At 36.0% G+C, this 25,165-nt stretch overlaps 1 long non-coding RNA gene and 1 pseudogene across 2 annotated transcripts; one reads left to right on the forward strand and one right to left on the reverse strand.

Moving 5' to 3' along the window:
* Positions 1–1,577: 1,577 nt before the first annotated feature.
* On the reverse strand, positions 1,578–2,284 carry LOC120076690 (uncharacterized). Of its 2 annotated transcripts, none has more exons than XR_005481607.2 (3): positions 2,100–2,284; positions 1,946–2,002; positions 1,578–1,843 (listed from the first exon to the last, which is right to left on the reverse strand). It is a non-coding gene; the product is annotated as an uncharacterized LOC120076690 (long non-coding RNA). The 2 variants fall into 2 exon arrangements; XR_005481606.2 differs by having other exon boundaries at positions 1,946–1,986; positions 2,100–2,281.
* Positions 2,285–23,627: 21,343 nt separating this feature from the next.
* On the forward strand, positions 23,628–24,791 carry LOC120076745 (putative carbohydrate esterase At4g34215 pseudogene; annotated as a pseudogene).
* The last annotated feature ends 374 nt before the right edge of the window (positions 24,792–25,165 follow it).

The raw sequence follows: 25,165 nt of genomic DNA on the forward strand, positions 1-25,165 counted from the left end.
AACGATGGATCGGTCTGTCTGCGATCTGCTCATCCGTCGATCGGAGCTCCTGTCTGAAGCGGCGGCTCCCACGGACGGTTGCTCTCCATTGACTGCTGTTGGACGGCCAAAAGCAACTCCAGTAAGGCTGCTTGAAAACATTCTTTTACAACCACTCGAATCGCCGTCTTCATGTCAAAACTCGAAGTTCCATCTATAGAAGATGACTATGCTTGATTCACTTCCATAACGGCTAGGGTTACGTCACTAAGCTCTGATACCATGTTAAAAATAAAAGCTTAGAGAAGAGAATAACACACAGTTACGTGGAAACCTTAGTACAGGGAGAAAAACCACGATATAGAGAGTTTTCTTATTATTTTTAATCTGATACACTGAATACACATGGACACACTGTATAAATAGACAGTAAGAAACCCTAGGGGTCTACACAATTACATAAACGCCCCTAAGTTAATAACCCTATTTTCAACAGATAGTAACTCTACAACTTTCCTTTTACTCTATGTTGACGATATTACTGTCTCTAGAGATAATCCATCTTATGTTAAGACAATGATCTAAAGTTTGAGAAATGAGTTTGAAATGACTGACTTGAGTGAACTGAAATATTTCTAGGACTTGAAATCACAAGAACATAATCATATATATTCATTTGTCAAGTTGTATATGTTAGAGACCTCCTAAAACAAGCTGGTATGGTGAATTGCAAAACTTGTTTAACTCTCTGTGCAACTAAAGAATCTTCTGCCGAGGATAGCTCCACTTTGCTACTTGAGGGTAGATGAATTTGTTATCTTTTTTCTAAGCTCTTTAAATAATGAAACTTAAAATCTCTTTAGATTCACTAGAGAAAAAAATATTTTTTAAAAGAAATCATTTTTATTTAAACTCTTTTGATAAAAAGAGTTTAAAATATATTTTAAAGTGCTTCAAAAGCTATTTTGAATGGTTGCCAAAACTCCTTCCTTGTTTTTCCAAAATGACTTATTTTCAAAATTAAATACTTAAAAAGTTAAACTAAACACACCCTTAATTACTCTTGTATAATCCATTTGATATTGAATAAAATACTAAAAGATCCAGTATTATTTCAATAGCAACATAGATTAATTACAAAATTAATGTCATATTATCCATGAAATCCACTACATTTGATTATTTGGTACACTTTTGTTAAACATTTTTTAGATTTAATCAGCTACAAAAAGGCCTAACAATTGTAATGGGCCCAATAATAGTTTCGGTGAAACTCTTGATCTTCCAGTATTTCTTTCGAAAGAAAAAGGAGATGGGGATGGGGACTCCTTACCAGTGTTCAGATCTAACGTTAAAATCATTGGCGCGGGTCATTCAACTTTCTTTTTTCCACATAGAAAATGGATTTTGGAGAATAAATAAACAAATAAAAAAATATTATTTTGAAAGATAAATTTAAGTAAATTATCTTTTCCAAAACCATTTAACATTAAAAAAAAAAAAGAGTTCCAATTAAACTTAAAAATCGAAAGAAAAATGGAAGGAAGAAGAGGAAGCCTCGGTTAGAAGAGAAATTAAACTTAAAAATCGAAAGAAAATTGAAGAGGAAGAAGAGGAATCACTAATCATAGTAGCATACATGTATCTCACATCTCTTTTCACAAAATTTCTCTGTATCCAATCAGATATACTACAAATAAAACAGCAGAAAGAGTTTCAAAGAATAGGAAAATCTTGGTTTCAGGTTTAGCAATGCCCCGCTCAAAGGATACAGGAGCTACATTTCCAAAAAGGCGTCCGAAGCCGTTCAATCCCACCACTCTAAAGTTGATCAGATCAGGAAAGGTACTTCGCGCGCTCCTCTCTGCATGGACAGAGAGAGAAATCAAACACACAAACCTTTAACGCCACAAAATCAACAATCAAGATGACGAAACGATCGATTTATTACTTCAATCGTACGTACCAGAGAGGAGAGAATCAAAGCCACACACAGAAATATAATCCCTGTCGGCGAAAATGGCTTCAAAATCAGACTCATCTCTCAGTTCCATGGCTGAATAAAATCCAAACATAAAACGGGTCCAAAAGGATGGGAGAAACTAATAGTAATGACTAACCTGGAATCGTTAGCTTTCTAGTGCCCAATAGTTGTGAAATTCACAGCAACCATGAGAAGACCCTAGCTTTCCGGAGTTGAAGAAACAGAAAAGAGAGGAAGATTGAAAGCAGAAAGTGTGAATTTTAAACCCTAGCTTTTTTCGGCTGAATGTGTGAAAAGAAATAAAAGGAGGAAGGAAGGGATCAAAGAGGGGTAAGGGAGAAAAATCGAAATTTGTACGGATGACCCAATCATTTTTTGGATCCAAAATGTCAAATGACCTTTTTAAAAAAATAATGTCAATTGGCCCTCTGCTGACCGTCATACCAAATTATGTAAATTGCCCTTACACCAGCCTCACGAGATAAGTCTTGCTCTCGTCTTATTAAACACTCTCGCTCTCACTTGAAATTTCCTGGTTTGATGTGATTGCTCGTCAGTGTACGAATGATTTGATAATTTTCACAATGGAAGTCTCAAACGAATAATACCTAAACACAATACAATGGTGATTTCTTTAAACTCTAAACTCCATTTGAACGGCGATTTTTCAAACGGGGATTTCCAAGACTAGGCTTTTTCAGAACGGAACAGGTTTTTCAGAAAGGTGTTTCATTATTTTGAGTCTGTTTAATTATTTTTGCTATGTTATTTCTGGAATGGTAGCATTACGAAATTTTGTATTGGGAGAGAGAGAGCGAGAAATAGAACGAGAGTGAGAAAGGGCAAGAGTAAGAGAGAGAGCGAGATTAAGAGAGGGATCGAGGTTAAGAGAGAGCAAGATTACGAGAGAGAGTGAGATTAAGAGAGAGAGTACACTTCAATTGCTTGTATAACTTAATGACAAATGTTCTCTTGCTTTGTAGGAAAAAAAGTATCTACTTATTCAATATGAAGGTGATTGGGATGAGAATGAAAGTTCGTACATTGGGGGACAGTTGACAAGAATCATTGTGCCTGTTTCATTGAAGTATGAAGAACTTAAATATCACATTTACACGGTTACAAATGTCAGTTCTTCAGAGTTTGATCTTATACTGAAAGTTAAATATAAGCTTGAATATAAAGCCCCTCCATAATACATAAGGAATGATGATGATGTTCACTTCCTTCTTTTCCGAGAAGACCTTAGTAGACTCCAGTTATCTGTAATGCTGAAATCGGATGACAAAATATTAGAATGGGGTTTGGAAAAGTGAGTTATGATGATGCGACTATGGACAGACAATACGAGGAATCATATCAGTTTCGTGATGATATTCTATTGTCTACCAACACTGTACCATCAACATTATCACTAGACAACGACCCCACTAATCCAGCAAGATTGAATTCAGAATTGGGCGGTACTTCAGTTGTTGGTAATGAGAGACCATCTAGATTCGATTATATGGATTGTGGTCATCCAGATCAAAGTTGTGGTCCTTCAGTGGATGTTAATGAGCAACTAACATGATTGAATGAAATGGATCGTGATCATGGAGATGTGCGTCATTCTACAGCAGCTACAATTTGTGTCTTCAAATCATAGGGCAGAGTTGATTATGCTTGGTACCTCTTCATCTGGTACAAAGAACGTTGAAGTTGGTCAACTATTTTTGAACAAAAATGACATGAAAATGAGATTATCTATTTTGTCCATCAACAAAAAATTTGAATTTAGGGTCAAGAAGTCAACCAAATCTCTGTTCACTGTCAACTGTATTAAGGAGACATGTAAGTGGAGCTTTCATGCAATGAAAATAGAAGGGTTTGATATATTCAAGATCACAAAGTACTGCAGTTCACACACATGTTCCATTGGAATTCTGAATCACGACCATAGACAAGCAACTGCTACGGTTTATAAATTTTGAATCACGAGAATAGGACGTATTTATAAATCTTGTCATATCGTTAAGGATATGAGGAGAGATTATGGCATGAACATAGGTTATAATAAAGCGTGGTGTTCAAGGAAAGCCGTGTATGATCTCACTAGAGGTACTCCAGAATACTCATACTCCATACTACATGCTTATGGAGAAGCATTAAAAATAGAGAATCCGGGAATAGTCTTTGAGCTCGAACTTGAAGATGAGGTACATTTCAAGTATATGTTTATGGCATTAGGGCCTTGTATTAGAGGTTTCGCAAGCTGTTGGCCTGTGATAATTGTTGATGGGTCACACTTGAAAGGAAAATAAAAAGGCACCATATTGATTGTGGTTTCTATGGACGGGAACAATCAATTATACCCACCAGCATATGCAATAGTGGACAATGAAACCGATCGATCATGGAAATGGTTTATGTCAAACTTGAAATGCGTAGAACCCGATAATCTGGTGTTTGTGTCTGATCAGATGGTATCTATCAGCAATGCTATTCATGCATTTTTTTCCACGGCATTTCATGGATTGTACATATGGCACATAGAACAAAATCTTGTTACAAACTTTAAGGATAGCACGGTTGTTGGGATATTTAGAGATGTAGCACGGGCATTTCGCATGACAGAGTTCCAAACAAAATGGGACGAACTCCGTAGTTTTCGAGACAGTGCTATCATGAAATATCTTAAAGACATCGGTCTTCAAAGGTGAGCACGGGTTTACCAAATAGAACGAAGATATGAAAACATCCAACAATGCAGAGTGTTTCAATTCGTTCGACTATTGCCCATATTATACTTGATTGAACATATAAGAGGAATGCTCCAATCGTGGTTCTACAAACGGAGGAATTATTGGGCATCTCGAACGACATTGCACTTTGACTACTGTGAAACCTGATTGGCAAGTGAGGCCGATAAGGGCAGACGATATCGAGTTGAGCCTATTGATTGTTACCGGGTCCATGTGCGAGATAATCAATTGGACGGTATTGTCAATCTTCACACGAAGGAATGCACGCGTAAGAAATTTAACTCACTTTGTATCCCATGTTCGCATACAATTTTTGCTACCAATGAATGAAATATACCCATCCAGAGTCTTTGCAGTCGATTTAATACAGTGGACTATCTAATGACTACGTATGCAGAGCCTATAAATCCATTTGGCCATATATCTGAATCGAAGAGACCTCATGGATATGTAGAAAAGACTATCCTTCCTCTAAAGTTTGTGGCACAAGTCGGGCAACGGAGAGTGAGAAGAATACCATCTAGAGGAGAATTTTGCAAACAAATGAAATGTGGTCGGTGTGGGAATTATGGGCATAACCGTCAAAATTGTAGCGAACCGCTCACAACCATGCGACGTGCTGAAAATGCCAGAAACTGTGACACAAACACCTCTCATCTAGTTTAGTTTATAATTAACTTGTAACATTTCATTTGTTATAAATACCATTGATCAGTTGTTCATACGTCATACTTGTAACATATTACATACTTTTTCATACTTGTAACACTTCATACTTCATACTTTCATCTTGTAAACAAAAAACAATAACAAGTTGGAGTATTTCTATAATAGCAATCTTCATGTTGTAACATACTTTCTATTTTTTTGAAGTCTCGCTCTCTCTCAAAATCTCGCTCTCTCAATCTTGCTCTCTCTCAAAGTCTCGCTTTCTCAATGTTTGAACTTTGAACCTTAAACTTTGATATAATGTTTTATATGCCATTGATATAGTAAAAAGAGTAGTAGCTCAATTATACATGTTTTGATAAAATGTATAATATTGAACTTTGAACTTTGAATTTTGAACTTTGATAAAATTATTTTATACATGTTTTACATACATAAAAAATACATGTTTTTACATACACAAAAGTTACAATAAAAAATACATGTTCTATACACATGAAAAATATGGAGTGTTCGCCCATAATTGACACGCTAACTGCATCCTATATTCACTCATTTTCTCCTGAGTGATTACGGACGGATCAACACCAGTCACCAGGTGTTCTAGTAATTTTATTGCAAAGTTGACACAATCAAGTGACACGTGCTGTATGTTGACGTTCATAGGTTGCGAGATTTTCAAACGGGCTATGGATAGGTCCGGTTTTGAACGATCCATATAACAGTAGTGAAGTAGGGATGGTACTGTGACAGTCAATGGCTCTAGCCAATTCACCAGCTTTGTCATTGGTGTGTATGACAAAAGTGAATCAAACATGAATATGTGACCTCTGTTAGTGTCCATTGCAAGGACCATCCAATGCTCACTAATATTCATTGTCGTATAAATGAAATCCATATCTGCCAATTTGTCATCGAATTTACCGGTGACGTAGTCCTTGTACGTGTCTTTATCCTCCCATGCTAGGGCAGTCTCTAGAAGTGTCTTATTCTTTATTCGTTTAAATACCTCGCCACGAGCATTAAGGTGACTCTGCCAAATAAAATGAGAAGTTAAGTAACAAAATATACCATAGTAAAATGACTCTGCACAACAAAATATATCAAAATTTACAGTTACACCAATTGGCAAGATGGTGAACTTGTGCATGCACATGTGCCGAGTATAAAATTTTTCTTTCATAAGAGAAAATAAAGTACTTATGGTCTGCACAAAAAATTATTATTTCGATAAAAGTACAAGATATTCAACTGTAAAGAAGTCAAGACTAGGAAACTTATATCGCACTTGACCCATGAACTTGGGGAAATCAATTCCTTGAAGAATTGCTTGGCAAGTGGTTTAAAGGAATTCTCTCAAACCTCATTGTCGGTATTCTCGTTTGAGATCAAGCCCATCATTTCTATAAAGATATTGTGTGGAACGTCATGTGCTACGTTGTATACGATAATCGCCCTGGATAGTGACGTAGCTACACCTAGGAGTGGATACTTAACCACACTTTTCTTCTTTACTTGAGCTGGAGGTGTATATTTATCAACAGCTTTCCTCTTACGAGTAGTTCTTTGAGATTCCTACATAAATAGATAACAAAAAGTTACTCATCAAGAAATATAAAAATATAAAAAAAAGATTACTAATCAATAAATTACTCACCAGTGTAACTCCTTCTGTGGTTGTAACAATACCAGAAGTGTCGGCCTCTAGGATGTCAAACATGTCGGCCTCTATATGTGGCATGGTGAGTAAGGCAGACATGTCGGGCTCTGTTTGTGGGACGTCGGCCTCTATAGGTTTGACGTCAGTTAGTGATGTTGTGGTGGTATCGGGCTCTAGAGAAGGGATGAGAGTAGGTGAAGTGGTGGTATTTTGAGGCTCTACAAGGGCGATAGGAGTATTAGAGGCAGTCGCATTAGTGGTATCGGGATCCCGAGATGGGATGGGTGACCTTGTCGTCTCCTCATACACTGTAGAATCCTTCAATTAGTAAAGTAAAATGATGAGTTCACAAACACGTAAAGACATAAAATGATAGTAAATGCAAACCTTGCACATTGACTGCAATAGTGACAGGATGAACGACAATTGTCCTTTCATGTCTGTCATGTTTTCCTCCATATTGGATACACGACTATCTAAACTCGATATACGACAATCCAACCTCAATAGTGAGCTGTCAATGGTCTGAAGGTACGAATAAATAGAATCGTCGGGATCAGCTCGCTCCCTGCGGGCAGCACACTCAAGACCCCTCATCCATAAATCGCTCTTTACAGAAGTCCGCAAGATGGACATCAGGTGGGTTCAACTCGTCCTTATCGCGTATGTCCCCCACCACATCATGGAACATATCATCACTAGGTGTGTATGTCCCCCCTTCCACCCTTCCACATTCATCATTGTCATCTCCACGATGATCATCACTGTCACTTTCACTTTTGAAACTACCCCCATCCCTAGTCGACCTATTGCCACTTTCAGCACCATCATCATCGGTACCTAGATCAAATATAGGTCGTTTGTCCACTGTGGTATCCCAAAACTCCCTCTCAGCACCTGTCATGATAATACCATCTTTAACCTTTATTATATTAACAACCAAGTAAACCGGTTAGTGTCAATTTAACAACCAAATAAACATATTATGCATAGAGTAAACGTACATTGTTAGATCGAATATCTCTCTCTGTCGAGTACTTTGAAGAACACTGAGTGGGAGCATGACAACTGATAGCTGGTAGAAATACAAGTTATTGTAGCATTTTATTTAGAATTATGAGGGCTAACAAGTAAAATATGCGGTGATTATACTAAGAATTTATGTGAAAAGTGAGCTTGCGACGATCGACATGGGAAATCTATGCTAAACCAATATTATGCGTTATTCTGCATCAAAATGTCTATCTTTGTAGCTATCGCAGGAATTGATCGCATGCATTCATCGCATGGATATTGCAGCTATTGATCGCATGCGTTCATCGCATGGACGTTGCAGCTATAGAGTAATAACCATCATAGAAGGTTGATCGCAAGGTTGATGGAATGCGATGGTACTTTAGAAACCAAGCATGAACTCATACCTTGGGAGTGTGAAAAAGATGATGTTGACATTTCACCTACCGCGCCATTAGTGGTAGAGATTCAGAGCAGGACCATCGCGCCATTAGTGACAGAGATTCAGAACGGGACCATTAATGTTGTCAACGATTAAGCTCTATAAATAGAGCCTTAGAGCCCAAATTCAAGGTATCCGAGCTTCTGCCTTAAGGCAGCTCTTTGTGATCACAGATGAGAGCATGAGAAGACATTCTTTGAGAGTTCTTCATTCCTTCAACCCATTCCGAGTGACGACTGGAGCTTTGTCAGAGATAAATCTCGAGAGAGACTACTTCACCTCCCATCCATGGCACCACTGGCAACCTTGACACACATCTGATGGAAGCAAGAGATTGCCTATATCTTTCCTTCCATCTCTCTTCTTATCTCTGTATTGTATTACATTTTGGCTTAAGACATTAATACATTTTGTAATCAATGCATCTCTTTATTTCCTTCGACTCCATCTTCATTAACTTCTTCTTTATCATCTCATACTTTCATTGCAACGAACTAAGTAAGATTACAAGAGTATCGCATACTCAATCATGCGGCATAGACATATGAAGCATGTAGCAAACCACCGAGAGGTTTGCATTGTGCGAGTATAGTGAGTAAATCCTCTTTGCTTAGTGTGAGGCTGTAGCAACCCTTGTCTATGAGCGATCGCAATGCTTGTCTATGAGCTGATCAGCGGTGACTAACTGCCCGAGAAGGCAAGTAATGGAACTCACTAAGCAAAGTAAGCAGTGTTCCTAGGGATAGGAATAATCTTATGTTCAGCACAACCATGCTTTATTTGATCATCTTTTCTTATGAGTGCATCATTCAGCATTTGGACATACTTGGGAGAGTAGTCTAAAAGACAGAATCTAGGCTTGGGAGAGTCAAATTAGATCGCATAAGCAAGAGTAAAAACTTAGACATAAGTTCTATTTGCTATTTACACATCGCATGCGCCCTAGAAATAGGAAATGGTGATATGCGGTCATTTTATCTTATGCGCGCATAAGCAAGAATAGAAATTTAGAAATAAGTTCTCTCGACTATTTCGCATATTTATTGCATGCGTATATTTATGTATAGCATGATCGCATAACTTGTGCTAGCTGAATCAAGCTTAGTGATGCGGTGAATTTATCCCCTCTATTTTATCTATTTTTCCATGAATCTTATTACGCGTTAACAATTGTCGTGTCTCTACCAATTCTCATAGTCATACTTCCATTGCTCAATCTGTTTAGTTAGGAGTAGAAGTAGCACATAGTCCTTTAACTTCATTATTCTTTTATTCATCGCCGCAAACACATTACTTTGCAACATTGAGTTACAAGTCCCTGAGTTCGAGCACGCATCACCCCGAGAAACTTGCGATCTCATTATACTTGGCGAGATAGTAAGAAAACTTGTGGCAGGAATGCATAGTCATCACATATACTCTTAAACGCATATTGGATATTTCTTAGTCCAACGTATGACCATCGACTCATGGAGATCAACGCATGTCATAAGATGCACACATATTTACACTTCATTTTCCACCCATCATGTTTTTGCACCGTTGCCGGGGACTTGACAACTAATAGTTTGTTGAGTTTTGTGTTTTCGCAGGTACCCTTTTTATCATGGGCGTATTGTAGCTTGTGCGACCAAGTTGCAAACAATATTTGAAGTGTAGGCGATGTGCCAAAAACCAATATTGACCCCGAGGTAGAAAGACTATCTGTTGCGCGAGTTGAAAGCAGTCTTAAACGCATGTCATCCAACATGGGACCAACAATTTCTAGAAGCTCCGATGGTTAGTACAAGTCTCTTGACCTAAGCTGTTGAGATCAATCTCCTGCATGGAAGACTCCTTGCGGTGGCTTCACTCCAATTTCTCCAGGGACGTCTTCTACTCTATCTTTACCTTGCTTTCTTAGCTTAGTTTATTTATTTATTGTCATTTTGGATTTGCGGCTACTTTCTTGGATGTGATGTGCATTTTCTCCTTGTAGGTGCGATAATAATTCTCCTCGATGCACAGTTTCAATGGAAGAATCCTCTCCATCATTCAACACATGGCTATGACCGCATCAATTCTAAAGTATGGTTGCAAGTGTTATTCTACTCAAAGGTTCTTTTCTTATAATCTTTTACGCATTATCCTTTTGAAATTCTCTTTTGTCCGCTTGCCTACCTTTGCGTTGATAAATTAGCATCCATGATGATACTTATAACTACATCCTCTAACTAAACGTCGTAAGGCTCACCTCACTTAATAGCTTCTTTAAGGTTGGACAATCTAAGTTTTATTATGTTCAAACCTCTGCTCAAACATCTTTTACCGCATTCCTGAACGAGTTTGTTTTTAGCTTTTTGGCAAGAGCACTACTACTTTCTAAGTTTGGGGGTGGCAGTGGTCCGGGCAAATGCGTCCATCACATTTCTATTTAAAAAAAAATGGGTAATAAGAACTCCACTATCAATGCAAAGGAAAAACCCAAGTTGATAAGAGTTAAAGTTGTGAAAGGCATGTACCCGTAGTTGGATACTTCACATGACACCCGTGCAGGTAAGCCAAAATGAAAGTAGGTGACTAGAATCAACGCATAAGAACAACTTCTACGTCTGGCACAAGACCAATTAAGACATGAGTTGATTTGAATATGGCACGCAACCGAAGTTGGATGTCTGCATGACACCCGTGGAGGTAAGCCAAAACGAAGAGCGTAACCAGATTCAACACCCACTTTAATAAAGTATCCAAAGCTTTGAATTGTTTTAAATGAACGCATTGTAAAAAGCTACAAGCAAAGTTGCTTGAAATGAGTAAAAAGTTTTTTAGTAGAGGCTTGCCAGTTTTAAACTTAGAAAAGATCTATTTGAAGATGTAGCCAAAAAAAAAAAAAAGCGTTGCTGGCAAGGTTAGAGGTATGAGTGAATTGTATTTTGAAAAGTTGGTCATCACAAGGGGAAAGCTAGAGGATGAATTTTGAATTTCCTAAGTATAAGGCATGCTTGAGGACAAGCATGATTCTAAGTTTGGGGGTGTGATAACTGGTAGAAATACAAGTTATTGTAGCCTTTTATTTAGAATTATAAAGGCTAACAAGTAGAATATGCGGTGATTATACTAAGAATTTATGTGAAAAGTGAGCTTGCGCCGATCAGTATGAGAAATCTTTGCTAACCCCGTATTATGCGCTATTCTGCGTCAAAATTTCTATCTCGTAGTTATCACAGGATTTGATTGCATGTGTTCATCGCATGGATATTGTGGTTATTGATCACATGCATTCATTGCATGGAGGTTACAACTATAGAGTAATAACCATGATAGAAGGGTGATCGCATGGTTGGTGGAATGCGATGGTACTTCGGAAACCAAGCATGAACGCATACCTTGGGAGTATCAAAAAGATGATGTTGACATTTCACCCACCACGTCGTTAGTGGCAAAGATTCAGAGTTAGGACTATCGCACTGTTAATGACAGAGATTCAGAGCGGGACCATTAATGTTGTCAGTGATTGAGCTCTATAAATAAAGCCGTAGAGCCCAAATTCAAGGTATCCGAGCTTCTGCCTTAAGGCAGATCCTTGTGATCATAGATGAGAGTGTGAGAAGATTTTGAGAGTTCTTCATTCCTTCAACCCATTTCGAGTGACGACCAGAGCTTTGCCAGATATAGATCTTGAGAGAGATTACTCCACCGCCCATTCATGGCACCATCGGTAGCCTTGAGACACGTCTAATGGCAGCAAGAGATTGCCTACATCTAGCCCTCCATCTCTCTTCTTATCTCTGTATTGTATTACATTTTGTCTTAAGACATTAATATATTTTGTAATCAATGCATCTCTTTATTTCCTTCGACTCCATCTTCATTAACTTCTTCTTTATCATCTCTTACTTTCATTGCAACGAACTAAGTAAGATTGCAAGAGTATCACATACTCAATCATGCGGCATAGACATATGAGCAAGTAGAAAACCACTGAGAGGTGTGCGTTGCACGAGTATAGTGAGTAAATCCTCTTTGCTTAATGTGAGGTTGTCTATGAGCGGTCGCAATGCCTATCTATGAGCTGATTAGCGGTGACTAACTACCCGAGAGGGCAAGTAGTGGAACTCACTAAGCGAAGTAAGTAGTGTTCCTAGGGTTATTGTGGCCACTTGTGCCGGCACATTGGGTTGCGCTAAACTTTGAGAGAGAGCACCTTGATTAAATGCCATCATCTGGAGAAGAGAGGTTACCGCGGCCATCTGTGTGGCCAAAGTTGTCATTGTATCCACCAATACAATGGCATTATCGTTTCTTCTTCTCTCGGAGCCTCTTCCTCCATACCCATCGTCCACCCAGTCATCCGTGTTTCGCGATATGCGATCAAGGATGACCTTGGCTTCTGTGAGGTTTTATCCATAAATCCTCCCGCTGCGGAGGCATCAGTAACGGCTTACGTTGATCTGTTCAGGTCGTTATAATAGGTTATAAATATAATATGGTAAGTTAGTTATCATATATATTTATAATAATATTAATTATTGGATATTTATCTCTTTTTCTCTAATAACCAATTGAGTGGGAGGTTATTGGTGGTTTTATGGTAACCGTGAGATAAAAGGAAAAATGTTTTCCTAAATTTAGAATAGTTACTCAATTCGAAAAGTACTCACAGAAATGTTGCTAAGTGAAATGGTTTCACTAAACGATAGCTACTAGAGAGACTAAACGATCGTGGAGTGTTACTATACGATAGTTCATTCAGCTGGTCGTAGCTAAAAGATCGCAGGGCATTATCTATACGATAGGTTGCCTTCTTCTACACGATTAAGCATTCGTCTATACGATAGACTCTTCTCATCTCCCACTTCCTCAGTCGTCTACACGATTGTTGTTCCTTCAGTCTCTACCTCTAACCAAGTCCATACAGAGCCCAAACTTCTGGATTCTCACACAGAGAAAACCAAGGTAACTATTGTGGTGGTGTCCTTACTCAACTCGACTGAGTTCGAGGTTTTGGAGGTCGTTCGCTGTGTGTTTGGGTTGTTCGTGTGGTGGTTGCTATTGATTGTGTTGTGTTGCAGTCGTTGTATTCGAGCATTCATGCATTGTTGTTTTGGAGACTGATCGAGCATTCGTGATCGAGGGAGTTTGAAGAATGAGTTTTCAAAGGTATGTATACAGTTGTAACGATAAAAATAAATCTTTAAGCATAAGGACAATGATGAATATGAATGAATGAACAAGTTCATGTCCCCGGCAACAGCGCCATAAACTTGATGACATAAGAATGAAATGGGATGTTGTGTTGTGTTATCGCTTATGCACACTACTGCTAAGTTAATCTCTTTATCTACTCTAACGCATTGCTTATGGATGAGAGGAATGATGTGCTAAATATGTGCTCAAGTACTTTGCAATAAAGACATTTTTATGTGATACTACGTCTAAATATATGCGTTGTTAATGGTATGCTCATAGTATGCGATGGAGTAATGCGTGTCACAAGTTTCCTTGCACTGAAACCAAGTATAATTCCAACACAAGTTTCTCAAAATAATCCGAGGTCGAATACAGGGATTGTTTTCGTTAATGTGTTACTTTTATGATATATGCGACTGGTTTAACAATGAATAAAGAATTTGGTTTATACAGGAATGTAAATTGCGTTGATAAAATAAAATCCTAAACTAATATGATACAAGATACAAGATACATGATACATGATACTGAGGTCGAGAACTGACTGTGAAGTTGTACAAAGAATCGATGTATGCGATGGCAAGTCTTTATGGATGAAGCAGAAAGAGAAAGAATAAATAGTAAAAACATCGAAAATTTGTCAATTGCATTAAAGATGCAACTAAGGTTCCGCTCTCCCTTGGCGTACACTCTCAGTGATCGGCCGCGTTCCCATATCTCTATGGTGAAATAGGGATGAACGTGATGAATGCAAGGTTATTTTCATCTTCGGAAATACTTCTCGCTTTAGTTAACGCATTCTTCCAACCTTCTCTCGATAGGTGAAATAACATCTTCACTTCTGTTCTCACAAATGAAGATGCCATCGAGCATGCTTTAGCTAAACTTAATTATTTCCTTAACATAAATTAACTCACTCGCTTAATTCTTGTTAATTACCCAGGGAATTAGGAAAACATCATGGAGAAAATGGGTTATGAATGAACGGAAAGAGACAGAGAGATGACAATGGTAATTATCATAACATTTATTTCTAGAATTAAGCGTTCGATACATGGTGTGAATGAAAGATTAGAGAAGATGAATACAACTGATGAAATAGAGATTAGAAACAAATACAGAAAAAGTGTCAACGTCTTAACACAGATTCCAAACGAAGATTGTGCTTGCCGGCGTGTGGAAGTAATGGAGAGGAAAGCTTCCCTCTCAGGCTTACTTTCCTAGTAGAATTGACCTTCGCATAGAGCTTCAGCTACAGGAATTGAAAGGATTTTCTACTCGGAGATTCACCCCTCAGCCTTGTCTCGTGGTTTGCTCGGATCTACTCTGAAAATCACTTCAGACCAGTCTCTCTCTCAGAATCAGTATATGCACGTCTCTATGTATTCATGTATATTTTTCAGTGAATTTGCATAAACTATTTATAGATGAGGCTTGGCTCTTTGAATGTGTGGTCCCCACTGTATGGTTATGGTAGTTTCTAAAATGGCAGAGTGAATCTTCCTTCTATTACGCAATCAATTCGTCAGAAATGCATAACTAAAAGTTGTACATTTGTCAAAAATCCTTCGCAAATGCGTTGCTCTTTACATCTTCGATCTTTCGTCGCATGTGATGTTATTTGTATTACCGCATGCGATTCAAATTTTGTTGATCACTAGAGCTCTTGATCGATTGTCGCATGTGCCGTCATTGCGTTGATCATCTCTTTGTTCTCAATTGATGGGCATAATGCGACGTAGATGAATTGTTTATTTTATCTTTGAGCCATGAACGCATGCTGTGACTGATTTCCTGCAAAACAGAAATTGAAACATTCTATTCTACCATGTAATGGTGTTATTGGGTGTATTGACGACATTTTATAATTTTCTCCTTTCTTAGCCAATTTCTATATTATCGATACAACTTTTCTTTCTTTTAGCCACAATATCTAAATAAAACAGTATAAATAACTTGTATTTCTACAAGTTATCAACGGTATCCCTTGATCTGATCTGTAAGCATGCTGTAATTTCATATTGTGCATGACCAGTAAGTTTCCATTCTTGACTGTAATTGTTAGTGTTCAATTTTGAATAAAATTTGGAATGATTATTCCATTGCTCATAGAAATCCTCGTGTCTGATTTCCTTCACTCTCTTTATTGCTTGCCAATGAACATCTCTAGGTGCCTTCATGAATTGACTCAAATGATTGACAATGTATGTTATATTTTGTCTTGTATGGGTTAAGTATTAGAGAGCTCCTATGGTGCTTCGATACAAATAAGGGTCAGACAAGAGTTTCCCATCTATCATTGATAATGTTTATCTATTGTGCAAGGAGAGATAACTAGTTTGATATCTATTAGGTTGAGCTTATGGAGAAAATCTTCAACATACTTTGCTTGGTCGAGAATGAATCCAGATTCAAGATAATGAACTTGAATCCCTAGGAAGTAGTTCAAACGTTTGAGATCCTTCAAGGCAAATCTGCTATCAAGAAGTCTGACAAGTTGAGAAATCATCTGAGGATTGTTGCCTGTGATTATGACATCATCACCTAGACCAAGAGAAAGATAACAGACTCACGACTATGAAACATAAACAGTGATGTATCAGCATTTGACATTGTGAACCCCCAATTAATTAAGGCATTTCTTAAAGTGTGGCTCCAACGTTGAGGGGCTTGTTTTAAACCATATATAGCTTTGTCGAGTTTGCATACATAATCAGGATGTTCTAAGTTAACATTCCCAGTGGGCTATTACATATATACATCTTCTTGTAGGCTGCCATTTAGGAATGCATTGTTGAAGTCCAATTGACGAATGTCCCAACCCTTAGATATAGCAACACTCTGGACAACCTAAATAGTAGAGGCCTTAACCACAGGATTGAAAGTTTCAACGAAATCAACCCCTAAGTGTTGGTGAAACCCCTTAGCTACTAGTCTTGCTTTGTACCTATTTATCGAGCCATCTGGATGCTTCTTTAACCTGAAAATCCATTTTTTGCCTAAAACATTATATGATGATGAAGGAGGTACCAAATGCCTTGTGTTTCTTTGGACTAGAGCTTTGTATTCACTGTCCATGGCTGCTTTCCACTGAGGTGTGAGAAGAGCCTCTTTAACTTTAGTAGGTTCAATGGTAGTCCAATCTGTTTTAGTTGTTGTAACCAAGATTTTTGGTTTGAAAATGTCTGCCTTTGCTCTGGTAATCATTGGATGATTTGGTTAGAGGAAGACTAAGGGTCTTGGTTGAGCAATAAAAGGGTTTGATGGCTGATTAGGTGTAGGGGGAGTTGACTAGTTTGTGGGAAATAAGTCTGCAGAACCAGATGAAGGTGAGACTACTATTGATGTGGGGATTGATAGAAAATGAGTAGATGAGGGGCTGGAGGGCTGAGTTACAGGGGAGGTTTCAGTAGATGTATTGGGAAATGACATGTCTGGTAAGGTGGGCGAAGGGCCTAAAAATTGGCTTGGTAAGAGAAAGGTGATAGGGTGAGATGTAAGTCTTTCTATATGGACTTGTTGGTGACTTGGTGCTAATGTAATATGATAATTTGGTAAGGGCTCGGGAAAGGCATAAAGTAGAGTGGTAGTCATAGATGAAGGATGTGGTTTAGTGGTTGGGATTGAGTTGCAAGACGACCTGAAATGCAGCAAAGAAAGGAAACTATGTTTCATTAAAAACAACATTCCTGGACACATAAACTTTACCATATTTGGTTAGGCATCGATGTCCCTTGTGCAGAACACTGGGACTCAGGTAAACATATTTTCCTGAATGATACTAAAACTTGTGATGTTGAAATGGTCTAATGCAAGTGAAGCACGCACATGTGAATGTTCTGAGTTTAGTTATGTCAAAGGACTTGTTCAACATAAGTTGAGTAGGAGATTTTTCCATTTAGTACAGAGGTGGGCAGTCCATTTATGAGAAGGTTAGCATTGATAAATGCATCCCACCAGTATTATAGAGGCATTGAGGCTTGTGCTAAAAGAGTGAGTCCCATTTCAACCAAGTGCCTATGCTTTCTTTCAATCTTACCATTTTGAGCAGAGGTGTAAAGACAAGAATGCCTATATAACACACCCATAGAAGAACATAATTGATGAACCTTTGCGTATTCTCCTCTATTATCTGATTGAAACACTTTAATAGTTGCATCAAGCTGATTTTTAATCATTTGAGCAAAATGTTGAAGGCTATAAATGTATTATATTTTTTTTAAGAGGATATGTCCATAAAAATCGACTATGGTCATCCAAAAACGAAACATAGTACCGAAAGCCTACTGTAGACATTACTGGGGATGATCCCCATACATCAGAATGAATCAAATCAAACTTAGTTGTAGCCCTTGATAGTGAGTTTGAAAACGGTAGAGAGTGAGACTTACCTAACTTGCATGAGTCACAAAACATATCTTTTTCATTAACTTTAATTGACTGTATATACTGGTCTAGAATTGACTCCAAAACTTTGAAGAAGGGATGGCCTAGCCTCCTATGCCATAGAACCGTAGACTCAAGAACATTTACATTGACATTTGATAGGGAAAATGCTTTTGATTCATTATTTTTGTCCATAGGTTTGAGGGAATTGGTGCTCCTATTATTTGAAACATCACATGGTCGTACAGTTATTTCTCCAAGTTGATAAAGACCATCTTTAAGTGTGCCTTTCACCAGAGTGTTGCCCGAACGCTTGTCCTTTATCATACAGCAACTTCCATGAAATTCCACAAATATATCATTATCTTTGGTTAGTTTAGAGATGCTCACTAAGTTCTTTACAATAGAAGGAATATAAAAAACATCTTCCAAACTAAGCACACACTTATCAGATTTTAGACTTGCATTTCCTACAACAGAGATATACAACTGATCACCATTACCAGCAGTCACAAGGGCAGTACCTGAATATTTGGTTGGATTTGCAATATGGTTTAAGTCAGCTGTGACATGGTTAGTAGCACCACTGTCAGCATACCAATGGACATCTTCTGAATTTTCTGGGGTGGCCGTGAAGGGATTGTTGGAGAAGGATGTCATGTAGGCTGATGGATTTGTGTTGGAAAAGTTCTGATGGCCAGATCCTCTACCTTGATTTTGATTGGGAACATATTCCCTATTGTACCTTTGGTAGCAAACATCGGCCGTATGACCATATTTGGAACATACTTGGCATGTTGGGCGATTGCCCTTTCCTCGACCCCTGCCTCTATTGACCCCTCCATTGGATTGATAAGAGTTTTTGGAATTAGTATTCTAAAATTTAGAGTTACCTGGACTGGTGTTGGAGTTGGGAGGCTTAGCACCAGCATTGTTTTTGTTGAAGGCCACATTCACCAAAGGGCTGCCTGCAAAAGCAACAGTGGTTTTGGCCGAGTTTTGATATTCCAACCGTTTCTAAAAGAAAAGAAGTTCAAATTGCATATCCAACCAAGATATATCATGTTTTCTTTGAATCACAAAACTACAGGGTTATACTCTTCATCTAGACCAAGTAAAACTTGAGAAATTAAGTTTTTAGGAGATACCGGACTGCCAGCCTGAGCTAAGTTGTCCGAGTGGAGCTTCATGAGTTTGAGATACTCAGACATGGTGGAGTTGCCCTTCCGTGTCTGTTGAAAAACTTGATGGAGATAGTCCTCCTCAGCCCTTGATTGAACTCCAAATAGGGCATGGACAGCATCCAGAGGCCCTTGACATTTTTTAATCCCATTAACTGTATTGCAACTTCTGGTGCCATTGAGTTATATAACTATCCTCACAATAGTTTATCAGTTATGACCCAGGCCTCATAAAGAGGATTCAAGAGTTGCTCACCTGTGGAGCTCGATGCGCCTCCAGAGAGGTCAGAGTTGATTGTCCCCGACTCATGTACTGTCAAACCTTCAATAGGGAGGGAGATGAACATAGGAGGGCAGAGTGTTGTACCTAAGAGATGTCCTTCCAACCTATAGCCTCAAAGAATCGGAGGGCTAAAGTCTTCCATAGCATGAAATTACCTCGTTCCAACTTGGTACTGGTTATTTGATTGAGAAGCTGATTTAATGGAGGAGTGCTGAACTTCGTGGTCTCAGATGTTGCCATTGAAGCTTCGGAAGATGAGGCATCAGCCATTATCGCTCTGATACCAAGTTAGAATTCAGAAAAGAAGATGATGAGAATCCTTCCTTTTTTGTATATATTTTCATACGATACAAAGGCAATCTACAACTAATTTAAATACAATTTTCCCTTTTAGGGTTCAGACAAACAGAGGAATAAAATTGAATAATGACCTCTAACAAACAATGGATAGATGGCACCACCTTATACACTGATACAAAGAATTAAATAAAAAATTATAACAACCTGATTTTCCTTTTCTTATCCTTCTATTGTGGCTCTTTTTTCTGACTTGGCAAGGCTAGTCTGAGGTGGCAAACTCTTGCTCCTTGACTGATCCTTGTTGGCCTCTTCTCTAACATTACAAACGATCGATCCAATTAATAATATGTGTGTGGGCTTTTAACATAGACTTTAGACACGTAAATATGTATTAAAACTAAAGTTCAAAAGAATGATGCGATATAAAAAATAATAGACTACTATTAGGACTTCAAGCTAGTGACTGTTTTAATTTGTTAATCAAATATATTATATTGTAATAACTTGAATTGTCTCTTATAAAACTCTATTAAATATAGCTTGTTAGCCTTTCTATGCATGAAGTTGTTTTCTTTTTTTAAAACCATACATGAGGTTCTTTTTATCATTGCCTGTTTTTCCTAGGTGCTCATTTTGTATGGCCTTTTAGTTTAATGTTTCTATTCAGCGGGCGTGGTTATATATGAAATCTCTTAACATGGTCTTTATTCTCATTCTGATATCAAAACTCAAATTTAAAAATTATAGTAAGGTGTTTCAAAATTAATAAGTAATTAGACATTTTAATTGATGAAATTGAAAGTTAAAATTAATAGAAAAAATATACTAAGCGTAAAATATATATATAATTAGTGTTAAATATGGTTTTGTTATATAAAAAATAAAGCATGTTTTTTTTTAGGGTTGGAACCATGGAGATTTAAATACAAATTCCCGGTTTGGATGCACCAAACACTGTTACCCTCACAAACCTTATTTAGTGTTTGATAATTTATATTATTTAGAACACCTTTTGGACATTATTTAATTATTGCTTTATTTTTAAAAAAAAAATGTTACCAAATGCGAAGAGAAAAAAAATAAAAATCAGTGTTTAATTAGGAACAATATTTTCATGGCCATTTAATAACTGCCTATGTATAAAATAAAGCAAGGACGGATTTATGAAGGGATCAAAAGGGACACATGCTCCCTCACATCGTGTCATATTACATATAAATATACATTTTTATTAAATAAAAAAGTATTTATATATACATTCAACATATATCAATGCATGTCCCTTAAGATATGATATAGTAATTTGCCTTAGTGGTGGTGTAAGGATATTTTGTAAGCTGGCCACATAATTTGATTCTTGCTTGAACAGGTTTATTTTCTTTTTTATTTTAGCCAATTTTTATTGCTTAAAGTTATATATATATATATATATATATATATATATATATATATATATATATATATATATATCCACATATATGTTCATGTTTATATAAAAATATTTTTTAAATTTTAGACTCATTTAATAACTATTTGATTATTTATTTTTAGCTTTTAAAAATTAAGACATATTAACACCAATTTTACAAATAATTTTTTAGCTTTGTTATTTACTTGATCATTATTTTTAAATCACATTAAAGTCGGTCCAAGTTTAATTTTTAGTGTTTAAAATTATGACTAGTAAGTATCTAAACTTTTAATTTTAACTTTAATAAGTCCTTCAAAAATGTCTAATAGATATAAAAACTTTAAATTTAGTGTATAAAAATCTCACAAAATATTTGAAATGCTTAAAAATTAATCATTAGATAAAAAAAATAAAAAATTGTTTCTAATTGAACCTCACAATTTCAATTTTATAATGGATAGTTACATTATTTTTTTTAGAAAAAAAAATGTCTAGTACTACCTATTATACACACTTATCGAGATGTTAGTAGTTTAGTATGTATTTTTTAAAATTCAAGAACTATATATGACAAAAATTTAGACGTTAATGATATAAAATTTTAATTTTATATAAAATTATGCCCCTAACATGTAATTCTTGATCTACCACTGTCCGTATATTAGTTAGTTATGATCGTTTTGGTGATCTTATATCAGTTGAATATTATGTCATATATCTAAAGTTATATTTAGCTGAACTTGTGCTCTTTGTATAATATTCTGGCTCCGCCACCGAACCAAAGAGCACTTTCCTAAATCTTAATAACAATTTTTATTGTTTTGTACTTTTATACTTTTGCTTTTATCTAGATGAAACAACAAGTTGTCCAAATTTATAAATTATTGAAGATTTCAACTATTTAACTTTTTTTTTCTTCTTTTTCAGTACCCATGGTTACAGTTTAGTAAAGTTTTTGTTTAGCATAGTAAAGTACGACACATTTATCAAGTTATTTATTAATTATTCCAACATTGGTTGATGGGTCTACTAGATAATTGGGTGAATTTAACGGAAGACGATAACCATTTCTTAGCATGGCCAAAGATTGATTTTTTCTTCCATTGCTCTTTTCTAACATCGTTATGATTAACTTGCCTAATTTTAATTTTTTCTCAAACAAATTTGCCTTATCCATTTTTCATTTTATTTTTCAAAATATATAGTATTAGGTGCTCAGTCAATCTCTTAAAATTTGTCATATGGTAAAAAAAATTGATTGTATTAAATTTTTTAATATGTTCCGTAGAAAAGCATCGTGATATTGCTCCATTAATCATTGAACTTATTTTTATAAGTCCTGCTCATTTGTGATAGATCGTGACATCATCTGTTACAAATATAGTATATACAATATTAACAATCAACCAAATAATATTTAATAATAAATTTCTCTTGTAATAAGAAAAATCTAATTTCATGAAAGTCTAAAAATTTTGTCAATTTTGGTTGATGGGTATAGACATTAACGCATTCTTGACAGTCAAGAATTTAAAAGAAAATTAATGGTTTTGGTCCCCAAATTAACTTTCATACAAATAATTATAGTCTACAAACTTTAGTTTACAACGATGTTGTCCTTGTACTATCAAACTTGAAACAATTGAGCTTCTATATAACAATTTAGTCATTAAACTTGAATATGTAATAATTTATTTTAAATTTGTAACAATGCATAGTCTTTGCTTATGATAGATCTCATCAAAATTATAATCTTTATTACGTCATGACTTAATCTTTATATAATTTACAAACAAATTTTGATCCATAATCAAATAACCAATCTACATGTGAAGGAAATATTATTAAATATTAATATTTTTGACGAGTAGGAATGAATCGTTACTTATTAAAGTTTAGAGATATTATGTTGTTACAACTTTAAAATTATATAGACTAAAATATAGTCACAAATTCAATTGCCTATGTTTAATATATTTTTTTTTTTTTTTTTTTTGAAAAAAGAAAAGAGTAAATCCAATTTAGTAGAACAAATATATGCATATTGTTAGGAAATCAGTAAGAAATTATATACTTCATGAACTAAATTTTTATATTTTTATCTCATAAAGAAACTTCTTCTATTTAAGAGAATGGAAGAGAAGCTTAAAATAGTATGTAATAAAATGGAAATAAAAACGAACTTGCCGATGTTTTTTTATATATACCTTTACAAATAGACGGTTAACAAATTTATTTTGTGGTGGTCCAAAATAATTAAAGGCGACAAACCCTCACAGTCCACAAATATTCACCTATAAAAATGAACGTTCAAAACTAAATATACTAAACTTAGAATTAAATTTGAGTATAAAAGTTGAGGGTACTAACATAGAAAGGCAGAGGTAAGGATTAGCCAACAAAAACAAAAGAAAAAGGGAACAAAATTGCAATAGGAAAGTAGTTGTGTCTGTGCAAATAGACACAGAGAAAAAGTTGCAACCTTTTATAGATAAGTGTACACATATTTTACACTTTTCTTCTGTGTCTACTTGCACAGATACAAAAGATCAAAATGGCTTTATTAAAGTTATTAATCTTGCTATGTACATTGCTATTTGGTTCTTCCCTTTCAAGGGCTGCTTCTCCTAAGAACATATTCATCCTAGCTGGTCAGAGCAATATGGCTGGTCGAGGTGGGGTTGAGAATAATCAAGTAGGAAAGCTTGAGTGGAACAGGTTAATCCCACCAGAATGTCAATCTGACACATCCATCCTACGATTGAACCCTGCACTCCAATGGGAGATGGCACGAGAGCCTCTACATGAGGGAATCGACATCAACAAAACGGTTGGGATTGGTCCAGGAATGCCATTTGCTCACCAGTTATTAGCAAAAGTAGGGCCAAAGGCAGGCATAGTGGGTTTAGTTCCTTGTGCTAAAGGTGGCACCATAATTGAACAATGGATTAAAAATCCTAGCAATCCTGATGCAACATTTTACAAAAGTTTTATTGAACGAATCAAAGCATCAGATAAAGAAGGTGGGGTTGTGCGTGCTCTTTTCTGGTTTCAAGGGGAGAGTGATGCAGCTATGAATGACACTGCTAGTAGATACAAAGACAACCTAAAGAATTTCTTCACCGACATCCGCAATGATATAAAGCCTAGATTTTTACCCATCATTCTTGTTAAAATAGCCCTCTATGACTTTATGATGAAGCATGATACTCATGATTTGCCAGTAGTGAGGGCAGCACAAGATGCAGTCAGTAAGGAGCTACCAGATGTGGTGACCATTGATGCCTTGAAATTACCTATAAATGTTGACACGCATGAAGGTTTTAACCAAGATCATGGTCATTTTAATACTACAACGGAAATTACTTTGGGTAAATGGTTGGTTGATACCTACCTCTCCCACTATGGTCATTTACTCTAGTTATATAATTTATCATTTTCTAATCTCTATTAAATTTCTTATCTATCCCAATAAAACATCCTTTAACTCTCTCTTTCTTTAAACTCCATCTCTATTGAATCTCAATTTAATAAATACACATCTCATTTTATTTATTTTATTTTTATAGTTCCTCATTTAAATAATCAATAATTAAAAAGAATGTTGTAAAATAGTATAGCTTAAATGTGAGTAAATTAAATATATCTATTCCAAATGTTTTACCCAATCCTTTCAACATAACATATTAAAGTTTCATCAATCTCGAACTAAACTAATATTAATATTAAGATTAAAAATAATATTGAGTGTTTCTAATTTGTGTGTAAGTTTATGAAATAAAACTTGAAAGTTATAACATGATTTTTTTTCTCGTATTAAAAAAAAAATAGACTAAAGATAACAGAATACTAGTGCCTTGGATCTATGATATTGTTACATGTGTTCCTTTGTAAACTTTTTAATAATTATTTTTGTTGAGCATTGATATAATATGGTCAAGTT

This window comes from Benincasa hispida, chromosome 4 (assembly GCF_027475165.1).
Source record: "Benincasa hispida cultivar pf3 chromosome 4, pf3_genome.v1.1, whole genome shotgun sequence".
NCBI classification, from domain to species: Eukaryota; Viridiplantae; Streptophyta; class Magnoliopsida; order Cucurbitales; family Cucurbitaceae; genus Benincasa; species Benincasa hispida.